We start from the raw sequence: 15,553 nt of genomic DNA on the forward strand, positions 1-15,553 counted from the left end.
CGATTTTGAACGAAATCGGGGGGGACCCCCATTGACCCAAAATTTTGATTTTCCCGTACAAACTTTCCTATGGGGAAAAAGTGAAACTTTCCTGCAGGACTGTGTCTGGGTAAACGAGAGCTTTCCATTGATACCCATTTTTACCATAGCACCACTTTTTTGTCCGTACAAAGGCGATTTTACGGATATTTTACGAGTCTAGGGGGCCTTACGGGCCTTAAACGTCAATGCAACGGGGACCGTTTTGGGGAAAGTTTCTCGGCTGGTGGTGGGGCACCTGTGTGCCGATTTTGAACGAAATCGGGGGGACCCCCCATTGACCCAAAATTTTGATTTTCCCGTACAAACTTTCCTATGGGGAAAAAGTGGAATTTTCCTGCAGGACTGTGTCTGGGTAAACGAGAGCTTTCCATTGATACCCATTTTTACCATAGCACCACTTTTTTGTCCGTACAAAGGCGATTTTACGGATATTTTACGAGTCTAGGGGGCTTTACGGGCTTTAAACGTCAATGCAACGGGACCGTTTTGGGGAAAGTTTCTCGGCTGGTGGTGGGGCACGTGTGTGCCGATTTTGAACGAAATCGGGGGGGACCCCCCATTGACCCAAAATTTTGATTTTCCCGTACAAACTTTCCTATGGGGAAAAAGTTATATTTTCCTGCAGGACTGTGTCTGGGTAAACGAGAGCTTTCCATTGATACCCATTTTTACCATAGCACTACTTTTTTGTCCGTACAAAGGCGATTTTACGGATATTTTACGAGTCTAGGGGGCTTTACGGGCCTTAAACGTCAATGCAACGGGGACCGTTTTGGGGAAAGTTTCTCGGCTGGTGGTGGGGCACCTATGTGCCGATTTTGAACGAAATCGGGGGGGACCCCCCATTGACCCAAAATTTTGATTTTCCCGTACAAACTTTCCTATGGGGAAAAAGTAAAATTTTCCTGCAGGACTGTGTCTGGGTAAACGAGAGTTTTCGATTGATACCCATTTTTACCATAGCACCACTTTTTTGTCCGTACAAAGGCGATTTTACGGATATTTTACGAGTCTAGGGGGCTTTACGGGCCTTAAACGTCAATGCAACGGGGACCGTTTTGGGGAAAGTTTCTCGGCTGGTGGTGGGGCACCTGTGTGCCGATTTTGAACGAAATCGGGGGGGACCCCCCATTGACCCAAAATTTTGATTTTCCCGTACCAACTTTCCTATGGGGAAAAAGTGGAATTTTCCTGCAGGACTGTGTCTGGGTAAACGAGAGCTTTCCATTGATACCCATTTTTACCATAGCACCACTTTTTTGTCCGTACAAAGGCGATTTTACGGATATTTTACGAGTCTAGGGGGCTTTACGGGCCTTAAACGTCAATGCAACGGGGACCGTTTTGGGGAAAGTTTCTCGGCTGGTGGTGGGGCACCTGTGTGCCGATTTTGAACGAAATCGGGGGGGACCCCCCATTGACCCAAAATTTTGATTTTCCCGTACAAACTTTCCTATGGGGAAAAAGTGAAATTTTCCTGCAGGACTGTGTCTGGGTAAACGAGAGCTTTCGATTGATACCCATTTTTACCATAGCACCACTTTTTGTCCGTACAAAGGCGATTTTACGGATATTTTACGAGTCTAGGGGGCTTTACGGGCCTTAAACGTCAATGCAACGGGGACCGTTTTGGGGAAAGTTTCTCGGCTGGTGGTGGGGCACCTGTGTGCCGATTTTGAACGAAATCGGGGGGGACCCCCCATTGACCCAAAATTTTGATTTTCCCGTACAAACTTTCCTATGGGGAAAAATTGAAATTTTCCTGCAGGACTGTGTCTGGGTAAACGAGAGCTTTCGATTGATACCCATTTTTACCTCTTTGTGACGTCATTTCTAGGGGAAAACGGGTCATAAAGGTTTCCCTCTACCGGGGCCTTTTTTCCCCCTACCGAATCTGTGCTGTGCTGAATCTGTGCTGAATCTGTGCCAACTTCCGTTACATCGGCCATCGTGCGCTGGAACTGCCCATCACGTCAACAGTATGGCGTCATGACATGACGTCAGCTCGCGAAACGTGATAGCAGCGTGCTGCTATCACCGGTGAAACAGGGCCCAGGGGACACGGGAGGCATGCCGTCAGCTGTCCATTTATAAATAATCGGTTTCTTTGACTTAATTTCTAATGTTTTTCTGATGTTTTGCATCAATGAGGTACATCAAAAATTAAGTTTTATTTTTTTTGAGGTCGAAAATATTTTGTTGTCCAAACTATCCCCGTTTAAAGAAAATAGACAAGGGGAGAGTTTACCCAGGACCCTATGGAGAGAGTCAACCCAGGGCCCTATGGGAGAGAGTTAACACGTGCTTCTATGGGGCGAATTCGATGCAACAATGGCGCAGTAGCGACATTACTCTTGTTCGATGTTTTTCGGACGACAAAGATTCTACGCCATTCGGCCAATCACATTCCATAATTGCAGCCGAGCCCCCGTTGATCTAGAACGGGATTGGCCGGACGACGTACAATCTTCGTCGTCTGAGAGACATCGAACGAGGGGTACATCGACTGAACATACATTGCGATTCAATATTCAGTATTTTATGACCGTGATTGCAATCCAAATTTGCATTTGAGCTCAGCAGTCGAGTGTGGTGCCAAAAATACCAGAAGCGATGTCCTATATACGGACATGCCTAAGAGCTGGACTTTTTGCACGCGTTCTCCGCCAGGGGGCGCCACTGAGGAAGCACCCTCTGACGTCACGATAAAACTGCGCGCACTGTACGCACGGTTCTGTAAGCAAGTAATATAGTGGTGGTTTCATGGTGGAAATTGAAATAAGTATTTTGACGTTGTAAAATTTCAAGCCATTTTTGTGAAATTTATTAGTAAATGCATTTCAAAAGTATTTATTTAAAGTGTGAAAGGAGAATAATTAGAAGAACATGGATATTTTTGTTCCAATAGCTTATTATGTGAGACATGATCGGTACTAACGGGTACTTCTAAGAAGTAGTGAAGAAGTACCAAACAGCCTGCTCGGCTACGATCGTCAGCTGTCCTTTGGAGCTGGACTTCAACGCTGTAAAAAAAATATGTGCTGAATTAATTTTTAGTTTCACCAAAATATAAGCAATTTATCATTTCTTTTTCACTTTTGTAATTATTGTTGAGTGATGAGACATGTTGCTAGTTCTGACAATATAAATTATTAATTAAAATGAACGAAATGCGACGGTAAGTATCTGCTACTAAATTATCACTTACACCAAATACATGGAGAATCTTGCTACCATTGCTTATAAAACGTGATTATCAATACAAAAATGTTTTATTTCAGACAAGAAGGATTTATTTGCCTGAAGTGTTGCGTCATGTGCTACTGCTTTGATTCCAAAGATGCTCTCCGGGTCGGGGTAATTTAGTTCTTCATCGATCGATAAGAGATTTTGATTCCGTTGATATCCAAATTGATAAGCTCGGCACCATGGAGTAAGGGCGTCCCCACAGGGGTGACGCAGGAAATATGAATGGCGTTTACACCGACAGTAGTTTCCCACAGCCGGCAATAGGAATCTCCTGTCGGTGTAAACGCCACTATAGTCCCATCCAACTCAAACACTGGGGAATATCCCCGCACTTTTGAGGACGGAAATCTATGGACCTGCTCGAAAAATAGTGGATTGATCGGCGCCCAGCTCAACGTCGAAGGCGCCCTGATACGCGGCACTGCTATCTGTGAAGGTGCCCAGGTTGCTGCCGCTCGAATTTTGGTCGCCTACTTAACAAAACCTCCGTTGGTGCCATCTCAGTTTCCTCGAGGTCAGGCAACCTTCACACGCCGTTGGCTACCTTGGCTGGCCGGCGACTCGTTCCCCTCGTGGCGACGCTCTTGACATCCAGTCAAAAGTTGGAGTGGCTGGCGCCCCCAGTGGGGGCCGAGGAAGGGGCAGTGGGCCTCCACGTTGCTCTCTCCCCGAGCCTATGCCGTGACTTGGCTCAACTCTCCTCAATAGAATCTGGATTCTGCACGCTGTATTAACATGGGCGTAGACACCACTACGGACAATACGGACAGTGGATGTGACAATCAGTAGTGCCATTCATATAGAGGGTGTCATATATGAGCGGAGAGGCAACAGTACAGCTGAGCGGAGAGACAACATTAAAACAACAGTACAGCTGGCGTTGCATGGAGCTGCAGGCAACCGGACAGCGGAGGCTTGCGAAAAATAAACAATTCGTCACTTCAACGTATAAACAATAGTATAAAAAGCAACATAAACACATATTCTCATGGTCGAACCCATGCACTAGCGGCTCACGGCGGGCACAGGCACGCAGTGCGGTAGCGGTACCGGATCACACGTCATGGGCGTTGTCTCAGCATAGGTTGTTATGAGCGGAGAGGCAACAATACAGCTGAGCGGAGAGGCAACAATACAGCTGAGCGGAGAGACAACATTAAAACAACAGTACAGCTGGCGTTGCATGGATCTGCAGGCAACCGGACAGCGGAGGCTTGCGAAAAATAAACAATTCGTCACTTCAACGTATAAACAACAGTAAAAGCAACATAAACACATATTCTCATGGTCGAACCCATGCACTAGCGGCTCACGGCGGGCACAGGCACGCAGTGCGGTAGCGGTACCGGATCACACGTCATGGGCGTTGTCTCAGCATAGGTTGTTATGAGCGGAGAGGCAACAATACAGCTGAGCGGAGAGGCAACAATACAGCTGAGCGGAGAGACAACATTAAAACAACAGTACAGCTGGCGTTGCATGGAGCTGCAGGCAACCGGACAGCGGAGGCTTGCGAAAAATAAACAATTCGTCACTTCAACGTATAAACAATAGTAAAAGCAACATAAACACATATTCTCATGGTCGAACCCATGCACTAGCGGCTCACGGCGGGCACAGGCACGCAGTGCGGTAGCGGTACCGGATCACACGTCATGGGCGTTGTCTCAGCATAGTTTGTTCGCAATCTAGTTGAAGCCTAAGAAGACGGCCAGTGGGGTCTCACTGCTGCTGAGGCGACCTCGGAGACGATGCGTCGCCCCTCCTGTCGGCGACCTGCGGTGAGCAGGACTCCAGATAGCTGGCTGGCACGTTGCCGACACTGCCAGACGCTGTCAGCAGGCCTCACTGGCCACTGCTGCAAGTGATGTGCAGATGTACGCCAGGTGACTTCGTCTGCAGGCGATTCCGGAGACCGCGGCCTCACCAGGCAGTACCACCTGCATCGCCATGTCGGTGTTTCTAGAAATGGAAAAATAACAGTATCGGTGAAGGACAAGCAATACAATGTATTCTGTTTTCCTCTCTTGCAGGTATAGTAATCTACAATTATCATTGTTCCTATTTCATTCAACTGAACCTGAAAATTCCATATTGGCACAATGTTTGACTAAATTTGTGTAGTTGGGAACAGGGGCGACGCCACGGTGCGACAACTGGAGGGGACATTGACCATTTTGGAGGGGACGAGGACCATTTCAAGTCGATTCTTTACATGCAACGCCATAGGCGTAATGTTTGAATTTTAAAAAGTGGAGGGGACGAGATCCCCTCCGTCCCCCCCCCCTGTGGCGACGCCCTTGGTTGGGAAGCAGATTGTTTGAAATACATGTTTGGCTGAACAGTGCGGAAAATATTTCATTGATCACTAGAGCTGCAACAAAAATACTAAGACAGAAAACATTTGCGCTTACCTGGCTCCTTAGTCAGTCCCACACAACGGAAGTGGTACCATTTATCGCAGCCGTCGCATCCAACCATCGGTGCTGCACTGATGCTGCTGCACTCCCCACATTCCCAGTACCTTAGGAGCATCTTGGCTGTGAAAAGATTACATGAGTCATGGCGCATACATGAATAGTAAGATGTTTTATATGTTTAACATCGCATAGCAAAGACACAACAGCTGGGAGTCAAGTGTAAGCCAAAGTGTAAGCCCTGCCATGTTTTGCAGACTGGATTTTAAGCAAGGAAGGCTTTGCTAAAAATGACGCTTGACGAAGCCTCATCCTACTGGGCTGTCTGACATGTCTCCCTGTAAAAAGCATGTGGCCCTTATATTGTATATATGATGAATATGTTAATAATGCAGAGGAAACACAGTATAAATTATACCCAACGTTTCATCTTAATCGACTTTGTTAAGGGTGTTTGAACAGCTTGAGATGAGTGAAGTGTAAGGGTACCTAGGACCTAGGTACATCTGAAAATAAACTGAATCTGCGTTCAATAAACATTGATTTTGATAATACATTTCACAAATCAACTGCTAATAACAATCATACTAAAATAGCACGACAGATAACTAACAATCGCATGAAGAACTTCTAAATTCGCCTTGACATTGTCGTCCGAACGAATGTTGACTGAAGTTACACATTTGTCTTTTCTGCGCAGCATTTGTGTTTGCCATTTACCGCACCAATATGTTCGCCAGCGGTGGTGACTTTTCCTTACCTGCTCACGAAACGTCACACACGACATGACGTCACCCGAAGACGTCATCAAAAAGTCCAGCTCTTAGGCGTGTCCCTATATACGGCCTTGACCAGAAGTGTTGCATGCCCTGGATGCAGAAAAACAAGATTGAGATGAGTGGATCAAGATGTATCTTTCGTGCAGATGTATCAAGATCCTTTCACTTAAGATCCATGCAGGTGAGGTTCCAGTGAAATTTGAATTCGATAGGTAGCTATTTTTGATTTTGCTTTGACTGTGGTAAGGAAACATGATTATGGTTGCATGAACCGCCCACTGCTCATTGCTGTCTTGTCTCACGTTCGATATCCGATCACCATTCTTAAATAGCTCACCCCATATGGAAATCAGGTTTCAGGAGGCCACTAGGCTTGTGGGGCCTGGTCTCAATGAGCTCCCAGTGCTAAGGACAGTCAGGCTCATATGCTGGGTAAGGTCAGGTTCAGGTAGGCCAGTATGCACTCTGCAAAGCATGGCAATTTCGACAAGATCTTGTCTGTGCTGGCTTGTCCGGCTGGTGAGGCTTTGGTGTGGCGTGGATTTAGCTTGGTGCAGTGCGGATTTTGTGTAGCGCGGTGCAGATTTGGTCTGGTGTGGTCAGGTGGTGGGGGATGTAGTGTAGTGCATTTTAAATGTGGCTGATAGGTGTGCGGTGGTCAGAACGGACTGTGCCAGTGCTGGTGCCTGGTGGTCCCACCAATCACGGGGGTCATCTCCTGTTGTGACCCAGGGCCCAGGGGGTCTAGTCAAAACCTTACCTATTTCTGCTAACCTAAACCTATTTCTTACAAATTAGGCATAAATGTGATTATGGTATAATGATAATTAAACCTGGCCCTTTTTCAGGCGCAAGCTTTGGATGAACTTCTGCTTCTGCGGTCGGCATTCTTACAGGAGAACCCAAGATTCATTGTACCTACCTGTATGCATTTCAAAACTGAATAATTGATAGCAACAAGTAAATATTTGAAGTTGCAGCCAAATGCTGTGCCTTCTCTGCTGCAAGAGCTACATGTCACCATTGAAGCAAGGTAAGTGTTAAAAGAAATTGTTCACCTTCTGTGAGTAACTTGATAAATAAAATTTAAAAAGGTGTGTTAAAAATGTGACGAATAAAATTTAAATGTATTCTAACTTGGAATTACACACTTCTTCTAAAGGGATTTCATTATTTTAATGATTAGAGTTATGAACACTTACAGCTGAACAACCTATCAGCTGCAAGGGATTCTGCTCCTGTAAGTGCTCTCATCGCTGATTGGCCACTGTGTGTGTTGAAGAGGTTTCTGCTTGCTGTAAATGAGCACTAGAACATTAATTTAAGCACCAATATTCACTGATAAAAGGTGAATATCTCAAACGGTTCAAATATAAGGCATACACAAATCTGCTCTATCAGACTGCTATCTCAGTTTAAAATCCCATGTTAAAGGTGAACTATTTCCTCGACAGGACCAGCTCGACTCCTGCAGTAGGACTCCAGCCTCGTCCAGTCGTCGCCGCTCGCCAAGACCTGCCGGACTCCTGCAATAGGGGTCCAGGGCCCAGGCTGACCCGTTCGTCCAGTAACCGCCGCTCGTCAGCGGGCTCCTGTAGTAGGGGTCCAGCCTCGTCCAGTCGCCGCCGCTCGCCAAGACCAGCTGGGCTCCTGTAGTATGGGGCTAGGATGGCCCGTTCATCAACCGGTCCTGAAGTCACATCGCTGTCAGCCAGCCGAACTCAGTACATAAGTCACCAACCCTGAATGTTGCCAGCCAAAGTCGGCAGTTTCCTTCGGACAGTCATCTCATCAGTGTTGTACAGTGTACGAGGTTAGTGACGCAGTTAAATGCGTCAATTAAATGCGAGGACGTGCGCTTGTATGCAGCGTTTTGTCATGTTAAGCTGCATGGGTGTCGATTTTCACCGAATTGAGGGTGCCCACTGCCCGGGCGCAGCAAATCCGCCGCTGCCTTAGCGGTGACCTTGACCCGCACCGTCTGTTGGGGCTCCAAAGCCAAGCCAGCCGAGCCGGCGGGGAATCTAAAGAGCTTGAGCACCCCCAACCCGGCGGAAATTGACACCTATGTTGAGCTGTATGGATGCGTTTTAGCCTTCCGCCGTGGTGGTAAATAGCAGCCTACATGCAGAATTAGGCAGGCTTATTAGCGGACTCATTATTGGATTCATTGTGTCACGTTTGTCGGCACGTGTAAGATGTGCTTAACTGCCATTAGCTCTCGGCCTGGCGACTTCTGGGGACCACGTAATGGGGATGACAATTGGGATCCTGTGCCTTAAGCCGGCCATTTACGTCCATGGCTATATACCCACGTACTAGGGCTAGTTATGACGTATATAGGGATCCACGAGATCTTTTTTGATGAATGTGTTGTGCAGTGTTGAGATCCGCGTGTAACGTCACTGTTTGGCCAGTCTGCCCTCAAACGCGTCATCTTTACTCGTATTTTATTTACTGAACGCTTTGCATGGTCCAGTGGTTTATATAGACATCTTCCTTGCACTAGCTAGTTTTATGTGGCCAGGTTGATTGCCTGTCAGCGCGGTCACGCTGTCGTCTTTCGATTGGTGCGCTTAAATGCGGCGAGATGAATATAGGATTTCCTTTGATGCTATTTAGTACCTGCGCCCAGCTCAACTGGGGAAGGGGAGGGGGGGGGGGGGGGGGGCACTGCCGACTTTTGGTCCCATTCTTTCCATGTAACGCCCTTAGAGCCCATTGTTAAAATGCCAAAATCAAAGGGGGGCACGGTGCCCCGGTGCCCTCCCCGTTCCGCCGCCTATGCGCGAAAGTACCAACTACCAACAGTTTCCAGTTGTTTGTGTCCCAAAGTTTTTTATGAGTTGGACGATTGGGCTTTTCCCATCGCTCGTTATGCAATTATTTTGTTAAACGCTCTAAAATTGTTTCTCTACAAGTCATTAGAACTTAGAAGCAAATAGATATTGATGGATACGATCTCAAGGGGGCCGATAAGAAGGAAGAGCGCGCGGCGCAATGATTGTGGAGCACAGCACACGATTAATGTGAGGCGCATTTAAGCGAGAAATAACTTCATTGAACAGAAATGAGCAGAGTACCAGCATTGAAACTGCACCAGTACCAGCATTGAAACTAAATATAAGATATCTCAGAAGGTTGCGCTTTTGGGGCCGAGTTGTGGTGCTTTACGCCGTACATCATGCTTAATGAATGTGACCGTCGTGTTTGTGGGATCCCCGTCGGTACTAGTCAGCCCCACGAATCGTGGTAGATCATAAAGATAATCTTCGCCTCATGTATCTATGATAATAAAGTGTTCACGATCGCATAGCCAAACTGAGAACAAAATATTTATTTGCAAAACTCCAGCAATACCCTTCGCTTGATACTATAAAAAATATTGCACACGATCATGCGAAGCCGTGAATCCTACCGCCTTTATTTAGCGCCGGCGTTCCCGCGTTAATAATTTCTCCTGAATCGGAGGACCAATAATCAGCTGACGCACCGTTGTTTTGATGTCGGCGGACCGTGCCAGCCTGCTATCACCCAAGGCCGTATAAGAGAGGTAGAATCATCCCGCAATTTCCAATGGACCGGTCGCTAAGCATTAGCGTGACGTCACTGGTGGAGACCGCGCGGCGCCCGGCTCCAAGCCGTACGTCGGGTACATTTGGCACTTCATCGTTGTTATTACTGAACGTAACGACAACTTATGACCCTTAATAACTTTTTTACCCACCTAAAGCTGATTTCCTTGCCGATACATTGCCGACCCGAGCCCCAGGGTTGACAATCTTGGGATATGGGTCGGATGGGCGACCTCGCGACGGGAGAAGGAACGATTTGGCAATTGTTGTCCCGCACCGCCGATTGCATTCTCTATCTGTACCCGGAGGGGGGGGCAGGGGGCACGTGCCCCCATCGGATCAGGGGGCCTCTCGGGCCCGAGGGGCCTGCAGGGCCCCTTGGCGTCGCATGCGACGCCAATTGGCGGCTGAGGGTCCACGCTGGCATTTTCGACTCAGAAGGGCCCCACAGGGCTCGAAAGAATACCTTATGTGCTCCGAATAGCCACACTTCTCTCCATAAGAGCCACACACCGGCTTTTTATTGTTCCTTGTCGGCATTTGAGGGCCCCTTGCCGGCCCCTCAGGGCCCATTGGCGACCTCTGAGGGCTACTTGCCGGCCTCTGAGGGCCCTTACCGGTGTTGTGGATCAGCTGCCGCTGCTGACGATCGGCCGTCGCGCGCCGATCCGGTGACCCAGTTTTGTCGATCAGCTGATCGTAATTTGTCGGCCGGCCGCCAGAGGCGCTGTTTGTCCTTCTCGCGACGGACCTGTGTGGCGGCGGGCGGCCGGCTTGTGTGGCCGAGAGTTTTGAGCATTAGTAAGCGGTTACAGTGCTACCTTCGTGTTTAAATTAAGTTCAATAAAGTTCAAGTAATTGTAACATTCAGCGGTGGGATTATAACCGGCGCCGCGTGCCGCAGTCGGCGTGAGCGAAACCGATCAGTGTGCCGAAGATCATCGAAGATGGCGTCGGCCGGCAGCGGGAAGAGCGTTAGCCGGACGTGACGTCACAGGGAAGCTTCGGGACTATTCCGCGGGTGGCGCCACCGGTCAGGTGTGTCATGGCGGCGCCCAGTGTGATGATGTAAACAAACTGAGTGAACGGATACCGGACGGATAATCTGTGTGATACGGGACCGGTGATGGATAACTCGGTGGACACGAGTGCCGGGGCGACTGGGGCACTGAGCCTGCCCCTCCCCGTGTTCGAGTACGCCGAACCACGGCGTTTCTTCAAGCAGTTTCGGCGTTATGCGAGCTTGAAAAACCTGTCGGGCGTGGTGGCCCTGGACTTGATCTGTTATGCCCTTGGCTCGTGCAGGCGGGCGGCCTGGGTGGCCGACCGGGTTGAGGCAGAAGTACAGGCTGCTGAACGGGATGCTACAGTCAGTGCTGCTGAACAAAAGGTGCTGCATCTCCTGACGCCGGAGGTGATGAAGGGGCAGATCCTTCAAGGGCTGGACCAGCGTCGTCTGCAGCCAGGCGAGACTCCGCGGGAGTACGTAGAGGCGCTGAAGAGTCAGATTCAGCAGGTCATGCCAGAGCTGACAGCCGAGTCTCTGGACCGCATGACCATCGTACAGGCGATTAAGGGTGCGCCAGAGGTCTGGTCGCACAAGCTGGGAGAGGGCGACCTGTCCTCGCTGGACCAGCTGGTGACTCACATGACTCTGCTCCATGGCAAGCAGAGGTCAGCAGCGAGGCGCTGCCAGGAGACTGGAAGATCTGTGAGTCGAAAGTGTTATTCGTGTGGCCAGATGGGACATATTGCCAAACAGTGCAAAGGAGGGAGCCGGTCAGGCGGCTCGAAGGGCATCAAGTGCTATAAGTGCGGAGGTGTGGGGCACATCAGTCGATACTGTGCCAGTGGTGGTAACCGAGGTGGTGCCATGGGGAGTGCCAGTGGTGGCACCAGTGGTGGTGCTGGCACCAGTGGTGCAGGACCAGGAGCTGTGACGGCCAACAGGCGAGTGGTTGTCGGTTCGACGTTGAAGCTGGACGTGACGGTGAATGGACGGCTAGTGCAGGATGCAGTCGTGGACAGCGGCAGCGAGCGGACGCTTCTGTCGCGATCGACGGCCGACAGGTGTCAGCTGCAGCTGCGACACAGCCGAAAGGCTGTGGTGGGAGCTGGACAGGAAAGTCTCCATGTTCACGGAGCTGCAGATGTGGTTCTGCATGTGCCGGGCACTGCAGGTGAGGTGACCATGGAGGTCCTGGTCGCCGAGTGCAGTGACTGTGTGCTACTCGGCACAGACTTTCTAAAGGCGGCTGAAGTGGCTGTCAACTTCAGTACCGGTGTGCTCTCATGTTTTGGACAGGAGGTTAGAGAGCCGGCCGCCACCGTGTGCCGGTGTGTGGTGACAGATGGTGCGGTGGAGGACTTCGAGGACAGTCTGGACGAGGAGGTGATGCCGTTCCTGGACCAGGTGAAGACACAGGTTGACCTGTCTCACCTGTCAACAGTGGATCAGGAGAAGCTGAAAGCGGTGCTGGACCAGTCGGACGTGTTCAGCTCGCCAGGGCAGCTCGGACGAGTCACAGCTGTCGAACATCGCATAGAGCTGATGGAGGAGCCGCGGAAAAAGAAGCCGTACCCGATTCCGCCGGCTCTGCGAGAGACTGCCAACCAGCAGATCGCGGACATGCTGTCAATGGGCGTGATACGGGAGTGTGCCAGCCCGTACGCGAGCCCGGTGCTTCTTGTAAAGAAGAAGGGAAGCAAGAGCTTTCGAGTATGTACTGACTTCAGGGAGCTGAACCGCTGCACCGTGAAAGACTCTTTTCCTCTACCTAGGATAGAGTCGCTGCTGGCGTCGATCGGTCCCAAATGCCGTGTCTTCTCGCAGCTCGATCAGAAGGCTGCGTACTGGCAAGTGAAACTGGACGAATCGGCACAAGAGAAGACAGCCTTCGTCACCGATCAGGGGCAATTCTGCTACCAAGTCCTGGCCTTTGGTATGTGCAATGGACCGGCAACGTACCAGCGGATGATGACGACGGTGCTGAAGGACCTGCTGCACCAGTCAGTGGTCGTGTATCTGGACGACGTACTCATCTTCACGGAGACTCTAGAGCAGCATGTCGCTGTTCTGAGGGAGGTGTTCGAGCGGCTCGAGCGGAGCGGGATCCGCCTGAACCCCCAGAAGTGCCGCTTCGCACAGTCTGAGGTCACGTTTCTGTCTCACGTGATCTCTGAGGGGTGTATCCGGCCGGCGTACGACAACGTGGCTGCGATCACGGCCTACAAGAGGCCGAGCAGCGTGAAGGAGGTGCTGCGATTCGTGGGGATGGCGGGCTACTTCCGTCACCTGATTCCTCACTTCAGTGTGCGTGCGGTGGGTCTGACTGATCTGACTCGCCGGCACTCGTTCGAGTGGACGGAGGCAGCAGAGCGGAGCTTCCAGGATCTCCGGAAGGCGGTGGCTGCCTTCCCTGTGGTCCGGCCGCCGGACCCGGAGCAGCCGTTTCGGATCACGACCGATGCGTGCTCGCGCGGCTGGGGCGCGACTCTGAGCCAGTGTGATGGTGATGGCGAGTATGCAGTCGCCTTCGCTTCGGGAAAATGGACGGACTGTCAGTCGCGCTACACGACGACTGAGCACGAGCTGCTCGCTGTGATTCGGGCCGTGACCAGGTTCCGATGGTACGTCCTCGGGACTGAGTTCGTCGTCGTGACGGACCACCAGGCGCTCAAGTGGCTCTGGAGCCTAAAGGATCCGTCTGGTCGGCTGGCTCGCTGGGTCATGGAGTTGTCCCAGTATGACTTTACGGTGGTTCACCGACCGGGGACTGCGATTCCCCACGCGGACGCACTGTCCAGAGACTGTGGTGATGGTGACAGTGCTGGCTGTGTGCCAAAACAGGGACTGTCTGGTGACCGTGCTGGCTGTGTGCCAAAACAAGGACTGTCCAGTGTCAGTGTTGGCTGCGTGCCAAATGGTGACTCGTGTGAGCTGGCCGAAGGTGACGTGCCGGCGACGGTCCGAGCTGTGGAGCTGAAAAGCTCGGCGGCTGACGAAGCTGCTGTCGGGGCGGAGGCGACGTCTAGCCGGCTCAGCCTGCCAGAGCTGCAGCCGGCGACGCGGGAGGACCCGGTGCTGTCAGTTGTCATGGACTGTCTACGGACTGGGAGCACGAACGATGCGAGACTTGGTGACGTCGGTGCGTTCTATATGCGTGATAGAGACAGCCTGTTTGTTCGTGATGGCCTCGTGTACCGACAGACCATTTCAGACCGTGAGCCGCAGATAATCGTGCCGTTAAGCATGCAGAGTCACGTGATACGTCTTGCTCACGATGTGCCAATGGCGGCGCATTTCGGGTTGAAGCGTACGATGAGTCAGATCACGCGTCATTACTACTGGCATAACCTGAAAGTGACCGTGCGCGACTACTGCCGTGCATGTCTCGGATGCGCGCGGGTGAAAAGGCCGAACCGTTCTCACCGAGAAGGTGTAGGTAGTGTACCTGTCGTAGGGGAGCCGTTCTCCCAGTGGTCGGCAGATATTCTTGGACCACTGCCTTGTTCAGATGCTGGGAACAGGTACGTTCTAGTCGTGTCGGACTTGTTCACGAAGTGGGTGGAGACCTATTGTATTCCTGACCAGAAGGCCACGACCGTGGCCGACTGTTTCGTGGAGCTCTTTGCTCGTTTTGGAGTGCCGAAAAGCATTCTGACAGATCAGGGCACGAACTTCGAAAGCGCGCTAGTTAAGCGGATTTGTGAGCTATTGGGGATCCAAAAGCTACGATGCACGTCGTACCATCCACAAACGAATGGTCAAACCGAGCGGTTCAACCGCACTCTGTGCGATATGCTCACCCATTATGTGAGTGAGAACCAGGCTGATTGGGACCGGTGGGTCAGTGTGTGTGTGTCAGCCTATCGGTTCTCACAGCACACCACGACAGGATATTCGCCGTTCGAGTTGGTTTATGGTGTTTACCCGCGTGTGCCCGTTGTGAGTGAGATCATTGATGACGCAGATAAGCTGCAGTGTGACACTTACGCGAATTATGTGAGTGACCTGAAGCGCCGTCTCGAGGTGGACCGCGACCAGGCCCATCAGTCACTGCAGGACAGCCAGTCGCGCTCGTCTGTGGCTGGAACGAGTGACATTGAAGTAGGCGATACGGTGATGCTAAAAGTGCAGGCAGTGAAGCGTGGTAAGAGCAGGAAACTGTCCGCTCGTTTTACTGGACCATATGTAGTCGTCAAAGTGCAGCGACCTGATTATAGGATTAAGCGGGGACGAAAGCAGGTGCTTGTGCATGGTAGTAACCTGAAGAAAGTAGAAAGTTCTGTGCGGGACGATTCAGAACGGGCGACATGTGTGACGGTTCCTGTCACTGTCAGTGTGTCTGACGAGGAACCGGACCTCGGTGTCTGTATTCCGCTGTTAGGTCGGACCGCTGTCGGGCCATTGCTGGCGGTCCGCTCCGATGAAGTTTCCGGTCGTGTGGACTCGCCGAGTAGCGCTGAAAGTGAATGTGCTCTGTCGGAC

The 15,553-nt window shown here is 51.0% G+C and overlaps 1 long non-coding RNA gene across 1 annotated transcript; it reads left to right on the forward strand.

The window, feature by feature from the left end:
* Nucleotides 1-6,585: 6,585 nt before the first annotated feature.
* LOC122379768 lies at nt 6,586-8,745 on the forward strand. The gene is made up of 3 exons (XR_006256228.1): nt 6,586-6,668; nt 7,336-7,520; nt 7,942-8,745. It is a non-coding gene; the product is annotated as an uncharacterized LOC122379768 (long non-coding RNA).
* The last annotated feature ends 6,808 nt before the right edge of the window (nt 8,746-15,553 follow it).

Source organism: Amphibalanus amphitrite, unplaced genomic scaffold, assembly GCF_019059575.1.
Source record: "Amphibalanus amphitrite isolate SeventyFive unplaced genomic scaffold, NRLGWU_Aamphi_draft 000084F_arrow, whole genome shotgun sequence".
NCBI lineage: Eukaryota > Metazoa > Arthropoda > Thecostraca > Balanomorpha > Balanidae > Amphibalanus > Amphibalanus amphitrite.